Raw genomic sequence first — 12616 nt, forward strand, 5'->3', positions numbered from 1 at the left:
TGATTCATAGAAGATCAGGTTTCCTTTCTGCAGCTGATCAAAAGCCAGTTTTCCCAGAGACTCAATCATCTTCCTGCTCTCTGGACTCCAGTGTGGATCTGTCTCAGCTCCTCCATCATACTTGACCTTCTTCACTTTGGCCTGAACCACCAGGAAGTGGATGTACATCTCAGTCAGGGTCTTGGGCAGCTGTCCTCCCTCTCTGGTTTCCAGCACATCCTCCAGAACTGTAGCAGTGATCCAGCAGAAGACTGGGATGTGGCACATGATGTGGAGGCTTCGTGATGTCTTGATGTGGGAGATGATCCTGCTGGCCTGCTCCTCATCTCTGAATCTCTTCCTGAAGTACTCCTCCTTCTGTGGGTCAGTGAACCCTCTGACCTCTGTCACCATGTCAACACAGTCAGGAGGGATCTGATTGGCTGCTGCAGGTCGCGTGGTTATCCAGAGGTGAGCAGAGGGAAGCAGTTTCCCCCTGATGAGGTTTATCAGGAGCACATCCACTGAGGTGGACTTTCTAGGGTCAGTTAGGATTGTAGTTTTGTGGAAGTCCAGAGGAAGTCGACACTCATCCAGACCATCAAAGATGAACACAACCTGGAAGTCTTCAAAGCTGCAGATTCCTGCTTCTTTGGTTTCAGTAAAGAAGTGATGAACAAGTTCCACCAAGCTGAACTTTTCCTCTTTCAGCACATTCAGCTCTCTGAAAGTGAATGGAAATATGAACTGGATGTTCTGGTTGGCTTTGTCTTCAGCCCAGTCCAGGCTGTATTTCTGTGTTAAGACTGTTTTCCCAATGCCAGCCACTCCCTTTGTCAGCACTGTTCTGATTGGTTCATCTCTTCCAGGTGAGGCTTTAAAGATGTCTTCTTGTCTGATTGTTGTTTCTGGTCTGTCTGGTTTCCTGGATGCTGTTTCAATCTGTCTGACCTCATGTTCATCATTGACCTCTGCAGTCCCTCCCTCTGTGATGTAGAGCTCTGTGTAGATCTGATTCAGAAGGGTTGGGTTTCCTGCTTTAGCGATCCCCTCAAACACACACTGGAACTTCTTCTTCAGGGCAGATTTAAGGTTACGATGACACCACCTGATGTTTCCTGTGCAGGTACCTAAATGACCCAATAGAGAAAATACATTTTGACTATTTCTTCAAATGAAGTAAAATGATTCATTCATCGAGCAACATATAATATCTTATGAAATATCTCACTGCTCTGCAGATGGTCAGCCAGCTCCTGCTGCTTCATTCTCCTCAGGAAACATGGCCACGTGCCCACTTTTTTGACTCTTGTTGGCGCTGTCACTTGGTGTTCGCTCGCTTTGTGGTAGAGTATCACTTCCTGTTCCTGCTCAAACACAGTGGTGTTTCTCAGTAGCTTATCTGCTTAGCAATTTAATTAAAAACTTTTAAATACATTCTTTTTTTCATAGTATAATCTTCACGTGCTTCATCCGAAGCACACTTTCTGTGTACTCACTACCTAATTTATAGCCAAAGTATTCACTCACTGTCTCTGTACTGTTTCGCTAGCTTAGCTTAGCTCGTAGCCGACTCGTTAGCACCATGGCTACTTCACCTGTCCCTCCTGCACTTTCCTGCTCATTGTGTCAGATGTTTAGTTACTCCTCGGCCTCCTTTAGCAGTAATGATACTTGTAACAAATGTAGCATATTTGCAGCTCTGGAGGCCAGGATTACTGAATTGGAGACTCGGCTTCGCACCCTTCATTCACCTGTAGCTAGCCAGGCCCCTGTAGCTGGTGCAGCCGAAGATAGCGCAGGCCCCGCTAGCTTTTCCCCGGCAGACCCCAAGCAGCTGGGGAAAGAGGGCGGCTTGGTGATGGTGAGCAGGAAGCATAGTCCTAAACAGAAGCCCCAGGTACACCACCAACCTGTTCATGTGTGTTCAACCGTTTTCCCCACTCGGCGACACACCCGCCGGGGTCAAACTCTGGTGATTGGTGATTCTGTTCTCAGACATGTGAAGCTAGAGACACCGGCAACCATAGTCAAGTGTCTTCCAGGGGCCAGAGCAGGCGACATTGAAGGAAATTTAAAACTGCTGGCTAAGGGTAAACGTAAATACAGTAAGATCATAATTCATGTCGGCAGTAATGACACCCGGTTACGCCAATCGGAGGTTACTAAAATCAATATTGAATCGGTGTGCAACTTTGCCAAAACAATGTGGGACTCTGTAGTTTTCTCTGGTCCCCTCCCCAATCAGACCAGGAGTGACATGTTTAGCCGCATGTTCTCCTTAAATTGCTGGCTGTCTGAGTGGTGTCCCAGAAACGATGTGGGCTTCATAGATAATTGGCAAACCTTCTGGAGGAAACCTGGTCTTGTTAGGAGAGACGGCATCCATCCCACTTTGGATGGAGCAGCTCTCATTTCTAGAAATATGGACCAATTTATTAAACCCCCCAAAATATGACTGTCCAGAGTTGGGACCAGGAAGCAGAGTTGCAGTCTTACACGCCTCTCTGCAGCTTCTCTCCTCCTGCTACCCCAAAAACCCATCTCCATTGAGACTGTGTCAGCTCCCAAACAGACAAAAAAACAAAACCAAAACCAGCAACAAACAACTTAAACATAAAAATCAAAAAGAAAGAACAATACAGTATCCACATCTGAACCAAAGAGTAAAACAGTGAAATGTGGATTATTAAATATTACGTCTCTCTCCTCCAAGTCTCTGTTAGTACATGACTTAATAATTGATCAACAAATCGATTTACTCTGCCTTACAGAAACTTGGTTGCAGCCGGATGATTATGTTAGTTTAAATGAATCAACACCCCCGAGTCATTCTAACTACCAGAAACCTCGAAGCACAGGCCGAGGGGGCGGTGTGGCAGCAATTTTTCACACCAGCCTATTAATCAACAAAAGACCAAGACAGACTTTTAATTCATTTGAAAGCCTGATGCTTAGCCTCGTCCACCCCAGCTGTAAAACTCAGAAACCAGTCTTACTTGTTATCATCTATCGTCCACCTGGGCCTTACACAGAGTTTCTCTCTGATTTCTCAGACTTTTTATCTGATTTAGTGCTCAGCTCAGATAAAATAATTATTGTGGGTGATTTTAACATCCACGTAGATGCTAAAAATGACAGCCTCAACATCGCATTTAATCTGTTATTAGACTCAATTGGCTTCTCTCAAAATGTAAAAGAACCCACCCACCACTTTAATCACACTCTAGATCTTGTTTTAACATATGGCATAGAAACTGAACATTTAACAGTGTTTCCTGAAAACCCTCTGCTGTCTGATCATTTCCTGATAACATTTACATTTACAATAATTGATTACACAGCAGTGGAGAGTAGACTTTATCAAAGTAGATGTCTTTCTGAAAGTGCTGTAACTAAGTTTAAGAATATAATCCACCCACTGTTATCATCTTCAATGCCCTGTACCAACATAGAGCAGAGCAGCTATCTGAACGCTACTCCAACAGAGGTCGATTATCTTGTTAAAAATTTTACCTCCTCACTACGTACGACTCTGGATACTGTAGCTCCTGTGAAAACTAAGGCCTCAAATCAGAAGCACCTGACTCCGTGGTATAATTCTCAAACACGTAGCCTAAAGCAGATAACTCGTAAGCTGGAGAGGAAATGGCGTGTCACAAATTTAGAGGATCAACATTTAGCCTGGAGAAATAGTTTGCTGCTTTATAAGAAAGCCCTCCGCAAAGCCAGAACATCTTACTATTCGTCACTGATTGAAGAAAATAAGAACAACCCCAGGTTTCTCTTCAGCACTGTAGCCAGGCTGACAAAAAGTCAGAGCTCTACTGAGCCAACAATCCCTTTAACGTTAACTAGTAATGACTTCATGAACTTCTTCACAAATAAAATTTTTATCATTAGAGAAAAAATTACCAATAATCATCCCAAAGATGTAATATTATCTACAGCTACTTTTAGTACCATTGATGTTAAGTTAGACTGTTTTTCTCCAATTGATCTTTCTGAGTTAACTTCAATAATTAATTCCTCTAAACCATCAACGTGTCTTTTAGACCCCATTCCTACAAAACTGCACAATGATGTTTTTGACACTGTGGGTATCAGTGTGCTGTGCAGAGATGGATATTTATAATAATTTAGTGATTTCTATTCCATTACAAACATCACTTATCAATTTGATTCCTTATTGATAACTTATTGAATCTCATTGGCTCCACTTTGAGAGTCACCACCATCTCTAAGCAGCATATCACAGATCAGTGATTCAGATCACAGATCACAGATTTCCCACAAAACTGCTCAAAGACGTCGTGCCAATAATTAATTCTTCGATCTTAAATATGATCAACCTATCTCTAATAATCGGCTATGTACCACAGGCCTTCAAGGTGGCTGTAGTTAAACCTTTACTCAAAAAGCCATCTCTAGACCCAGCAGTCTTTGCTAATTATAGGCCAATCTCCAACCTTCCTTTCATATCAAACATCCTTGAAAGAGTAGTTGTCAAACAGCTAACAGATCATCTGCAGAGGAATGGCTTATTTGAAGAGTTTCAGTCAGGTTTCAGAGCTCATCACAGCACAGAAACAGCTTTAGTGAAGGTTACAAATTATCTTCTTATGGCCTCTGACAGTGGACTCATCTGTGTGCTTGTCCTGCTAGACCTCAGTGCTGCGTTCGATACTGTTGACCATAATATCCTATTAGAGCGATTAGAACATGCTGTAGGTATTACAGGTACTGCACTGCAGTGGTTTGTATCATATCTATCTAATAGACTCCAATTTGTGCATGTAAATGGAGAGTCCTCTTCACACACTGAGGTTAATTATGGTGTTCCACACAGTTCAGTGCTAGGACCAATTCTATTTACATTATACATGTTTCCCTTAGGCAGCATCATTAGAAGACATAGCATACATTTTCACTGCTATGCAGACGACACGCAGCTCTATCTATCCATGAAGCCAGGTAACACACACCAATTAGTTAAACTGCAGGAATGTCTTAAAGACATAAAGACCTGGATGGCCGCTAACTTTCTGCTTCTTAATTCAGATCAAACTGAGGTTATTGTACTCGGCCCTGAAAATCTTAGAAATATGGTATCTAAGCAGATTCTTACTCTGGATGGCATTACCTTGGCCTCCAGTAACACTGTGAGGAACCTTGGAGTCATTTTTGACCAGGACATGTCCTTCAACGCACATATTAAACAAATATGTAAGACTGCTTTCTTCCATTTGTGCAACATCTCTAAAATTAGAAATATCCTGTCTCAGAGTGACGCTGAAAAAGTAGTTCATGCATTTATTACTTCCAGGCTGGACTCCTGTAATTCACTATTATCAGGATGTCCAAAAAACTCACTGAAAAGCCTTCAGTTAATCCAAAATGCTGCAGCAAGAGTCCTGACAGGGACTAGAAAGAGAGAGCAGATTTCTCCTGTTTTGGCTTCCCTTCATTGGCTTCCTGTTAAATCCAGAATTTAATTCAAAATCCTGCTCCTCACATACAAGCTCTTAAATAATCAGGCCCCATCTTATCTTAATGACCTTGTAGTACCATATCACCCTATTAGAGCACTTTGCTCTCGCACTGCAGGCCTACTTGTTGTTCCTAGAGTATTTAAAAGTAGAATGGGAGGGAGAGCCTTCAGTTTTCAGGCCCCTCTTCTGTGGAACCAGCTTCCAGTTTGGATTCAGGAGACAGACACTATCTCTACTTTCAAGATTAGGCTTCAAACTTTCCTTTTTGCTAAAGCATATAGTTAGGACTGGACCAGGTGACCCTGAATCCTCCCTTAGTTATGCTGCAATAGACCTAAGCTGCTGGGGATTCCCATGATGCATTGAGTTGTTCCTTTCCAGTCACCTTTCTCACTCACTATGTTCTTAATAGACCTCTCTGCATTGAATCATATCTGTTATTAACCTCTGTCTCTCTTCCACAGCATGTCTTTATCCTGTTTTCCTTCTTTCACCCCAACCGGTCGCAGCAGATGGCCCCGCCTCTCCTGAGCCTGGTTCTGCCGGAGGTTTCTTCCTGTTAAAGGGAGTTTTCCTTCCTACTGTCGCCAAAGCGCTTGCTCATAGGGGGTCATATGATTGTTGGGTTTTTCTCTTTATCTATGAAGCACCTTCAGGCGACTTTTGTTGTGATTTGGCGCTATATAAATAAAATTGAATTGAATTGAATTAAATTAAATTGAATTGAATTGAGGAAGTCAAGTGTTATTTTCACAAATGCCTCTCTGCTGTTCCTCCTCTGCTCATCATCCTCTCTCTGACTTTGTACATATTCTAGGTAATCTGGACTCAGAACCTTCTGGATCTTCTTCAGCTCATTCTTCAAAAAAGTGATGATGTTGTCCTTCAGCAGCTGGAACAGAATACTTTATGAATGAACAAATCAGACTGAAATCATATAGCCAAAAATCAGATCCATGTTGGACACACTGACTGTCACAATCTGCATATCATTGGGAAATGAGAGGAGTGGACCAAAGCTCAGACAGTGGAGATGAAGGTGAAGTTTCAACTAAATGCAAACCTTTACAGTGTTTTTTAAAACAAAACCTAAACTGGAAACAGTTTACTAAACAAACAAACTAAAGAACGTGAGGAAACAAAGCAAAACCTGACAACAGGGAATGAGAAACCTGAGGCATGGGCACACAAAAGGAAGAAACACAGGGGATGACAAGCAGGAAGATGAACAGAATGATGAACTGGGATGACAAATGGAAGTGACTTGAGACAATCCAATGAGGAAGAGAGGTGAACACTTTATAAATACACATAGGGGAAAGGAAGAAATGGCACACAGGAGGGAGACACAGCTGACACTAATCAGATGATACAAGTCCGGGAGGAAGCAAAATATTACTAATGATCAAGGAACTGACCTCCCAGCCCATTGTTTATTCAGTGGTGCTAGTTTCAGTTATTGTGCAAATGTACTGTTTATGAGATTGGGGAAACCTGCAGTCAACTGAGACTGAAAAAGTCACTTGGATGAGTGACGAAACATTTTCCCACTGAAAACGCTATGTCCAGATGAACAGAATGAACTTTTGGGATCTACTTAGGACTAAAACAGGAAACTTGAACATAGAACCAAGAACACTAGACACAACACAAGGTAGGCACAGAGAACACCTAAACACTATAAATGATAACAAATAACCCGAAAACTAACTAACTCACTATTATTTATTAATATTAATAAACACAAAACATAAACACGGAGTCACCAGACTCCAGACCATGACATTGACAATCAACTGGTCTACAAAGAGCAGCATGGAGATGACTGTGAACAGAATAGATGTAAAAGTAGTTGTTGTACATGTACAGACCATAAATATGGAGTCCAGGTGTGTTTGATGCTGCTGGGCAGACTGACCACTGGGAACCTCTGAGCTCTGCTGGTCCACTCTGTGGAGGAATCATGGACACTTAGGCCAAGCACAGGAAAAAAGATCCAGTAGATTTCTACTCAAATAAGTTTGTCAAGCTTTGAACTCTTTCTCAGATATCAGGCATTTTTAATATGTTTTAATTAACTCTCTTGTAGTGGTGATGTACAGGTTGATATTGCAGAAGAGTGACGAGGGTAAGTGACGGACAAGGTAAGCGACTCATGTTGTAACTGACGTCAGACGCCTGAGATTTTGGCGGAAAATTAAAGCGAATGGTAGTTTAGATTTGAACAAATTCCTTTAAGCTTCAGTATTACCAAATAAAGGGTAAATGGCCTGTATTTATATAGCGCTTTACATATCCAGTCATCCACCCATTCACACACTGGTGATGGTAAGCTACATTGTAGCCACAGCCACCGGGCCCTCTGACCACCACCAGTAGGCAACGGGTGAAGTGTCTTGCCCAAGGACACAACAACCGAGACTGTCCAAGCCGGGGATCGAACCGGCAACCTTCCGATTACAAGGCGAGCTCCCAACTCTTGAGCCACGATCGCCCTTACTTAGCAATTGTCTTATAACTAACAACATTTGTCTAAATCATCTCCAACACCCTGGAGAACAACGGGGAGAGTTTAGAGGCTCTCCAAGATTACATTGATCAATGCTTCCAGGATCTCGTGATGAAGAAGGCCCAGAGTGCAGCTTCCCCGTCCAAATCTGAGACGCCGTCGTCGTAAAGACTTCGCCTGGCAGATTCCCCCGGCACAACATCGCCAGCCGGCAAAGATATTGTCGACATACTGGAGTCAATCGACCAACGATTGTCCAGTTTCGATGCAAGGCTGTCCTTGGTGGAGATTCTTCACCGGGAATTTAAATCCTTGCGAGAATCCCTGGAGTTCAGCCAGCAGCAGGTGGAAATGCTCGCTGCTGAAAATGCCACGCTAAGGGAGTCGTTGAAATGTCTCACAGACAATGTTACCCAGCTAAATAGAGAAAATAAAAAAAATAAAAGAAACAGTTATTGATCTACAAGCTCGTAGCATGCGTGATAATCTGGTATTTTCGGGTATTCCAGAAGCCGCTGGAGAAGACGCGGAGACTACAGTGAAAAGCTTCATCAAAACCCACCTGAAGCTGCCGGAGGACACGGTGAAGAACATCGTCTTTGATAGGGTGCATCGCATCGGCCCCATGCGGGCTGCGACCGGGAGACCACGTCCTATCGTGGCCAAATTCGGCCACTTCAAACAAAAGGAACATGTCAAAAGCCGCGGCAGGGAATTAAAAGGAACGGACTTCAGCGTAAACGACCAGTTCCCCAAAGAGATCCTGCAACGACGCAGGGTCCTCTTCACAATCCGACGCGGCTTCATCCAGAAGGGCTCCCGCGCCTTCATCGCTGTGGACCGGCTGTACGTGGACGGACAGCTTTACCGCGACCCCGACATCACTCTGTGGCTGTATTAACTTCACACCAGATAAGAATCCGCTACACCCTTTCCCCATCCACTCACACTAACTTGCATTAACATCTGTTTAACTTACCAGTATCAAATCGCATCTTAAGTGTGACATCATAGCAGAATTAACACCGTCACTCTCCGTCAGTGGTTTAATTGGAATGTTTCCGTTTTTTTTCCATCTCGTTTTATTTTGTTTTTCTCTCTTTTCCCCCTCCTGTTTTTATGCTGCTCACCCTTGTCCTTGGTTTCTTTCTTTTTTGTTTTTCTTTCACTGCTTCGATCAACTGCTTCCACACTCATTCACAAACAACATCCTTTATTTCGACACATACGCACAGCACGATCACGCACAGTCATGCGCTCAACAGCAGCACATTTACATCAGTCAGACAGCACACACAGACCTACAGGATACACACACTTAAGCCAAGCGTACTCATATTAGTAAATATGCACACACATAATCAGACTCAGGGAGCATCTCGCCACACATTTTTTCTCTCTCTCCTTCTCTTTATTTATGAACAAGTGATGTATTCTCTCCACCTGTCTAAGCCACACACACAGTGTACACCCCTAGTTATACACACTTAGTTATACATCTATGGGTGCACTGAGGTTTGTTACATGGAATATAAATGGAGCTGGCGCCAGAGAAAAGAGGTTAAAAATATTTAACCAACTCAAAAAAGTACAGGCAGATGTTCTCACATGTTCATCACTCCTACTCTCGTCTGGATTATTTTTTGGTCAGCAGCTCACTGCTGAGGGACATTTCAGACACTGAGATTCACCCTATAGCTGTCAGCGATCATGCTCCTGTATCTTTAGCACTAATGCACAAGAATAATACTACGCCAAGTAAAAACTGGAGATTTAATACATCACTGCTTAAAGATGAAGACTTTATTAAATATTTTTAAAAAGAGTGGACTTCATATTTAGACTATAATGACACTCCCGGAACATCAGCTTCTGTTTTATGGGAAGCAGGGGAAGCTGTGATGAGAGGTAAAATAATTTCTTTCTCATCACATAAAAAGAAAGAAGAAAACAAAAACTATTCAGGAATTAGAAAAAAACATCAAATCACTAGAAGAAGCCTACGCGTCCCACCAAGATCAGGAAACATTGAACAAAATACGCAAAACAAAACTAGAATTAAATGAGATAATTGATAAAAAAAAAAAAAAAAAAATTCTTAGTACAAAGACTACGCTTACAAAATTATGAACCTGGTAATAAATCCGGTCAATTTCTAGCAAACCAGCTAAAAAAAAAATAAAGAAAAACAACTATATGTGCTGTTCAAGATTCATCTGGGTACACAATATATGACCCAAAACAAATAAACAACATTTTCAGGGATTTCTATAAAAGATTGTATTCACCACAAATAAACCCATCTAAAAAGGAAATTGATCAGTTTTTAGACAACATAACTCTTCCAAAATTATTAGACTCTCAAGCAATGGCACTGGATTCGCCACTGACATCAGGTGAACTCCAGGAAGCCCTGATGAGCATGCCCAATAATAAGGCTCCAGGTCCAGACGGCTTTCCTGCAGAATTCTACAAAGAATTCTGGACGATTCTAGCACCAGTTTTTTACAGAACATTGTTGGAAATCAAAGAAAAGGGCAGACTTCCATCAAATATGAATTCTGCAAACATTAATCTCCTGCTAAAACCAGGCAAAGACCCTGTATATCCCTCAAGCTATCGTCCAATATCCCTTATAAATGTAGACCTCAAAATAATCTGCAAAGCTCTCTTGAAGAGACTAGAGAAAATAACTCCCCTCTTAATTCATCCTGACCAAACTGGTTTCATAAAAGGTAGGCACTCATCAACAAACGCACGTAGATTACTTAATTTGATAGACTACGCAAACAGTAAAACCTTGAAACTACAATATTTTCTTTAGATGCAGAAAAAGCGTTTGACAGAGTTAACTGGAAATTTCTATTTGCAACTTTACACAAACTTGGTTTTGGATCCTCTTTCATTCCCCACAGGGAACGGTTCTGGCTCCGTTCCTCTTCACCATCTACACTGCAGACTTCTCCCACAACTCCACCCAGTGCTTCCTGCAGAAGTTCTCTGATGACTCTGCAATAGTCGGCCTCATCACTGATGGGGACGACAAGGAGTACAGAGGACTGACTCAGGACTTTGTGGACTGGTGCCAGCTGAACTACCTCCAGATCAATGCCAGTAAAACCAAGGAGCTGGTGGTAGACTTCCGCAGGCACAAGCATCCTCCACTGCAACCACTGAACATCCAAGGTATGGACATCGAGGCTGTGGACAGCTACAGGTACCTTGGTGTTCATCTGAACAACAAACTGGACTGGACTCATAACTCAGACGCCCTCTACAGGAAAGGGCAGAGCAGGCTGTACCTGCTGCAGAGACTCAGGTCGTTTGGGTGGAGGGCCCACTCCTGAAGACCTTCTATGACTCTGTGGTGGCCTCAGCCATTTTTTATGGTGTGGTCTGCTGGGAGGCAGCATCTCTGCTGGGGACAGGAAGAGACTGAACAGGCTGATCCGAAGGGCCAGCTCTGTTCTAGGATGCCCTCTGGACCCAGTGGAGGTGGTGAGTGACAGGAGAATGGTGGCTAAGCTGTCATCCCTGATGGACAACATCTCCCACCCCATGCATGAGACTGTGAAGGCACTGAGCAGCTCCTTCAGCGGGAGACTGCGGCACCACGTGTGTGGGACGGAGAGATTTCGCAGGTCTTTCCTCCCCACTGCTGTCAGACTCCACAATAAAGACTTTTGCAGCTGATCAAACACACAAACCCACACATGTGCAATAAGACTGCTATATGTGCAATTCTTCTTCTGACGAAGTTGTATTTTGTATTTTCCTACTCAGTTGTATATAGTATTTGTATTTCTATTTTATTCTATTGTATATATTATTCTATTCTATTTTATTCTATTGTACATAGTATTTTATTTTATTTTATTGCATTCCAGTGTTTTCTAATTTCTGCTACATAACTTTGCACTTTTGCTGTAACAAAACAAATTTCCCACCTGTGGGACTAATAAAGGCCATCTTATCTTATCTTATCTTATTAACTGGTTAAAAATATTACACAATTCCCCAACAGCTTGTGTCAGAACAAATGACCAAACATCCTCCAGCTTCTGTTTCCACTAGCAGCAGCAATCAGACAGAATTCAGTAATTAAGGGCATAAAATGCAAGAACGTGGAACATAAAATCAGCCTTTATGCGGATGATGTGTTACTTTTTCTCCAAAACTCACAAACCAAAATCTCTGGGGTGATTGAATTGATAAACTCTTTTGCAAGAATATCAGATTACTCAATTAACTGGTCAAAATCTACAGTCCTTCCGATTAATTGCTCCTTCCATAATTCTTCTTTTACACCACTGCAATCGGGAAATATAAAATATTTAGGTATTAATGTTTCTCCCAAGCTTGCAGATCTAACTAAATTAAACCATATCCCACTTTTAAAGAAAGTAGAAGGTGATCTGGCTAGATGGAAATGTCTACCCATATCACTCATGGGAAGGGTTGCTGCTATAAAAATGATGGTATTACCAAAAATAAATTATTTATTCTCAATGATCCCAACTAAACCGCCACAAGATTGGTTCAGATCTCTAGATTCATATATGTCCAAATTCCTTTGGAAAAATAAACCCCCACGTATAAGCTTAAAAACACTACAAAAGACCAAGGATAAAGGAGG

The 12616-nt window shown here is 42.2% G+C and overlaps 1 protein-coding gene across 1 annotated transcript in view; it reads left to right on the top strand.

The window, feature by feature from the left end:
• The window catches only part of LOC120435271 (NACHT, LRR and PYD domains-containing protein 12-like), a 237957-nt gene that overhangs the window by 88231 nt on the left and 137110 nt on the right, over positions 1–12616 (top strand). The gene's annotated exons all lie outside the window — the stretch shown is intronic.

Source organism: Oreochromis aureus, linkage group 3 (assembly GCF_013358895.1).
Source record: "Oreochromis aureus strain Israel breed Guangdong linkage group 3, ZZ_aureus, whole genome shotgun sequence".
NCBI lineage: Eukaryota > Metazoa > Chordata > Actinopteri > Cichliformes > Cichlidae > Oreochromis > Oreochromis aureus.